The sequence below is a fragment of the Chaetodon trifascialis genome, chromosome 1, assembly GCF_039877785.1.
Source record: "Chaetodon trifascialis isolate fChaTrf1 chromosome 1, fChaTrf1.hap1, whole genome shotgun sequence".
Lineage (NCBI taxonomy): Eukaryota > Metazoa > Chordata > Actinopteri > Chaetodontiformes > Chaetodontidae > Chaetodon > Chaetodon trifascialis.
In genome coordinates, this window is record NC_092056.1 from 27,940,024 (window position 1) to 27,945,593 (window position 5,570).

General features: G+C 41.1%; 1 pseudogene; it reads right to left on the minus strand.

The window, feature by feature from the left end:
- Positions 1-445: 445 nt before the first annotated feature.
- On the minus strand, positions 446-4,563 carry LOC139331811 (kelch-like protein 23; annotated as a pseudogene).
- Positions 4,564-5,570: the final 1,007 nt, after the last annotated feature.

Genomic DNA, 5,570 nt, shown 5'->3' on the forward strand with positions numbered 1-5,570 from the left:
AACTGTTCATTTAATATGCAGCTATAGCCAGGAGTCGGTTAGCTTAGCATAAAGACTGGAGACAGGGTGAAACAGCTCGCCTGGGTCCAAATGTAACAAAATCTGCCTCCCAGCCCGTCTTTAAATTCATTTATTAACACTTTATAACTCCTTTTTTTAGTCTGTACAAAAACTGAAATGTACAAATGAAAAGTTGCATTTTTTTAAGGCAATGACATCCTGTGTTCATTACTGAGCTTCAGCAGTGTAGGTTGGTATATGGTTTTCCTATATTTAGACTCTGAAAAAAAGATCAATAAATAAAAAAATAAATGTACATGGGAATTGAACATTCCCCTACCCCATTGTTCTCCAGTTTTCCGTGCTGGTCTGGAGGAGGTAGTTCAGTTGACAGACCCTAGGAGAACCACATATACCACGAAAAAACTTAAACCAGCTGGTACATCACTGCTTAACTGTGAGCTATGAAACCAGTTCACCCAATTGTCCGTACAGTCATTCTGAGACGAGGTGATAATGCAGTATCTCTGTCCTTCCACACAAAGTGCCATTATGAATACAGCTACAGCCGAGCAAACGTGCCACTTTTGGCAGATCTCTGACTATGTCCCATGTATCTGTGTGAGGGTCATATTTCTGTAGGTAGGTTCCTTGAGAGCAGGAGTAGCCCCCAGTGACATACACAAAGCCCAGCATGGCCACCGCCCCACACTCGACTCTCCTCTCCCTCATGCTGGCAAGCAGGATCCATTCCTCTGTGTCTGGGTTGAAGCGTTCAGCGAGGGTGGTCCGGCCCCCTACCAGGTACAGGCTGCTGTTCAGAGACACCAGGCACATTTCGTACTCTGCAGGGAGCAACGACATGAGAAGAGCAAGGTTTCAATTTGAGCAGTTTTATGTAAATATAGATGGATTGAACGACAACGGCTAAATTAGAAAGAGCTATTTTGGGGCCCTGTCTTTCTCAATGCAATCAAGAGTAGCTGTCTCTTTATCCTTGAGAAGTTGGTTATTTCACAATTAGATTTAATATCACACTTACCTGCATGGGGGCAAGTGGTTAGAATACTCCACTGATCAACATCCACTTTGTAACTCTTGATCTTGTTGTGGCTACAGCTGCCCTTGAAGCCATAATTATCTCCCGTGACATAGATGTTGTTTCCCCAACACAGCCACCGAGGCATTCCCTACACCTGCCAAAGGAGACAGGATGATGTCAGTTTAAACAAATAGTTTGACAAGGCGTATTCGCTATCTTAGCTAAATGAGAAGATTGATACCACTCTCATATGCTGTAAATCTGATCAATACATGATATATATGATAATAAGGCTACAGTAGTAGTTTGTGTAATTTCTGGAGTCTTGCTGTCGTTTGTTATCTTAAAATGGGCTAGCTGTTTCCTTCTGTTTCCAAGCTTTGTGCTAAGCTAAGCTAAGCAGCTGCTGGCTGTACCCACATAGTTACGGGACAGATGCAAAAGTGGTATTGATCTTCCCATCTGATTCTCTGCAACAAAGCAAATAAGTATATTTCCCAAAAATATTAACAATAAAAAATAAACACACACTGTTCTGTTGATGTTAGTGTAGCTTGTTTGCTCAGATATGTATTCACATGATTACTTGGCACCCAAAATTCAGTGAAAGTCAAGTCTGCAAAGTCTGTGGTAATCAAACCTTTTGAACCAATTTATACATAATTATTCTGTGCAGTCAATAAAGACTTTCACTCTTGTCTTGGTTGTGATATTAACTGGAAATGCTCATGTGACAGTTGAATATGAAATCTACATGAAACAATGCAGAGATGTCAAACGTGTGACAGACTTGGAGAAACACACCTTGTGCCATATCAGCTTCAGCTATCCACCTCCTCTTCAGTGGATCAAACAGTTCAGTCCGTGGCATTGCTGAACCGCCTCTGTAGCCTCCCATTACATACACACAGCCGCAGCAGGCCACAGAACAGTAGTAGTACCTGCAGGGGGGGTTGTGAATATTATTATTATAGATTTTATAAAGAAAGTTCATATCAATTTTAAACAGCATTGCCAAAATTGAAAAAAGCTGAAACTTTTGTCTCATATTAAGTTCAGTAACTTGATGCAGTAGTGGAGAGCAAGTACATTTACTCAAGGAAACAACAGAACAGAACGGTTTTGAGGTACTATAATACAAGTACTACTTTATACATCCCATACATTACAGTAGACAAGAAATAATACTTCTCACTTTTTTGTTGCTGGTTACTTTGAGGATTCAAATCTCATAAACCTAGCAGTATTAAAGTTGTTAATGTCAGCCCAGCCTCAACTGGCTACAATGATGTAATTTAATACAACATTGTGAAAGAGGTCCCTCTCCATCATCAGCCCTTTTACTTTTAATAACTACATCTTCTGATTAATACACATGTGAAATGTCGAATGCATTTACTTGTAAGTTGGCATTGACACTTGTAACCTTGGGGATTGGTCTAGCACACAGGGGCTTCAGTTAAGGAGGCCACAACAGTCAGTGTGGGTCAATCATATGCCATTTATTTTACAATAAGTAAAACTCTAAAAAACACAGTCAACGAAAGACAAGACGACAGACAGTCATATCAGGGCTGGGAAGCCGACCACTCACTGACTAGGACAAGGGGAGTATATTAAATATCCAAAAAGAAATATAAACCCAACACACTTCAAACGAAACACCACACTAATTCAATGTGCAACCACAAACCATATCACCACCAAACAGAAGAAGACAGAATGTTAAAATCCTAAAACTAGCAAACTCAAATCTAAAATAATAAAAACAATAAAATCAATATGGCTAAAATATAAAATGATAAACTAAAATAAACGGCAGCCAGTGCTGTGCCTACAAACAAAGAAAGCACCGTTAGTTTGTAGGACATATAGTAGGTTTAAATGCTGATATTTTGCATACCTCTGTACTTTAAGACAGTCAAGGTTTCAGTCCTACAAACAAATGACGGACCTACAATTAAAATAATTAAGATACAGACACCTCAGGGTGCGTGCATGCACCCCTACATTACCCTAACAATTAAAATACTATCCTGATTATAAAACAAAAAAACCTAAAAAATCCATCTTACCACAGAACAGAGAGCCCACAGTCACAGTCACAGCCACAAGAGCACACAAAGGATTTGAGGAGAGTGGCTCCTAAAGTCATACCTGCTATTAATCAGCCTGCCCTCCAGCCCCTGTCCTCTGATTGGTCACTGCTCTCTGGTGCTTCCTAGTGACCTACTGTACTGCTACAGACTGAAAATAGTCCTACATGTAAAATAATGTGAGGGATTGCATTGAGGCTGTGCTGTTTGTTTGGTAGTCTTGAGGGAGAACAAAATAATCATCCAAGAAAACTAGTTTGATCTTTTTATAATATTATACAGAGGGATTTTACAGTGGTGGACAGTTATCACTGTGGCCGTCATTTTATTTTATCCATTTTTAGCACTAGCAGGTAAATATGGCATTCACATCACAAAGTAATCTACCAGGTGCATGCAATTGCACTTGCACATACTGGATTCACAGATGCAGCATTACATTGTCCTCCTGTTGTTGAACCAGAACCACCTAATTCGTTACATCATTTTTGTTGTTATTTTGTTTTATTTTCTTGCATCAATGAAGTGGCCACGGATGCAGTTTTTCATGCCGAGTGAATGTCAGTCTGAACACGGCCACAGTGTTTTTCCGTTGTGGTTTTGTTATTTTTACTTAGATTTTCTTTATTAAAAGTTTTGGTCACTTACAAGCAGTGCAATAAGCTGCAAATGCAACATTCACATATAATCTCCTTTTAAAGTTGATATGGAACAAACAAACATGTTCGCAAACAGTGGTATATGTATACACTGGGCAGCCATGGAGCAACATTAGCATTCATTTGTAGTCATGTTTGTGTTCACCTGATGAATGCCAGTCCAATATTCACTCTCATTTCAGCTCTGGTTTGGTCTCCATTAACTCCTGAGGGAAATATTTGGCTGTTTGGCTGCTAATGTCTCACTATGTTCACAAGTTAGATGTTTGTGTGTTTCTCTGTCTGCTGTATGATGCTGGCAAGTAGGTACTATAAGGCTATCATGTCTTTCTCAAAAGAGCTACTCTCAAAAGATGTTAAAAAGCTCTGTAGATACGGCAAAAAAAAAAAAAAAAAAAAAACTCAGAGCCTAATCCCATTCTAAATCAAAACAAATCTGACATTATATTTTCTAGCAGTACCTGGCTGTCAACATGCATTGCCCTTCAGTCCAACAGTCAGAATCGCTGTTGTACTCCCAGACTGTATCCAACACCTCAGTGGTGTTGGTTCTGTACCCCCCACTAACATGAATGGTGCAACCCAGTAACACCACCGCATAGCTCTCCTTGGAGTGATCCAGCATGTCTTCACCCTGTACCCACTCTCCACTTGATGGGTCGCAGCGCTGAACTTCGGATAAAGGGCGCCAGTGGTAACCCCCGACGACTATCATCCTGGAGCTGGATTTCACTTTGTTAAACCTCATGGAGGGCTGTTTGACCATGGGAGTGAGGGTGAGCATAGAAAGGAGGCTGTCAACGTCGTTTAGCTCACAGTAATCACAAATTTTCAACGAGGCAGTGGTGAGATTTGTTGGGTTAATGTCCAGGGCCAGTATTGTGTTCGAATGAGAGGGTCATGGCTCAGCCACCTGCCCACTGCCTCTGCCACCACTTCCTCTTTCTCCTCCGCTACAACAGTCCAAAGCTGTCAAGATCCATTTCTAGAAATTCCTCTTCTTTGATCCCTTCGTGAAACCTGCAGCAAAGTACCTGAAATTAAAAGACTTTGAGATTTTTTTTTTTTTTTTTACAGAGAATAGTTACTTTGGCAACCATGGCTTATAGTGAAAATGTGTAAAGAAGGAGAGATTAAAATAGGTGCTTTGTCATATCCAAGCAAACAGCATTTCAACCACAAGCAAGATTTTTGTCTGCATTCATTTGTTCATGTGTGAAATTCCTTTGAAGAGCCTCACCGTAATGACCTTTTAGAGATCACAGCACAGTGGAAAATTATTCAGTGGCATGCAAAGCAAATACTGTAGTTCAGAAAAATACTGTTCTGATTTCAATTTGCCTTCGTTCAAAAAATTTGAATTTTGAAAAATATTACGAAATAGAGCTGCACGGTGGCGCAGCAGGTAGTGCGGGTGCCTCACAGCAAGAAGGTTGCCGGTTCGATCCCCGGGTCAGGCGGGGCCTTTCTGTGTGAAGTTTGCATGTTCTTCCCGTGCATGCGTGGGTTCTCTCCGGGTACTCCGGCTTCCTCCCACAGACCAAAAACATGCTTATTAGGTTAATTGATGACTCTAAATTGTCCGTAGGTGTGAGTGTGAGTGTGAATGTTTGTCTGTCTTTGCATGTGGCCCTGCAATCGGCTGGCGACCGGTTCAGGGTGTACCCCGCCTCTCGCCCATTGTAGCTGGGATAGGCTCCAGCCCCCCGCAACCCCGAAAGGGATAGGCGGTATAGATAATGGATGGATTACAAAATAGAGAGAGCTGATCTC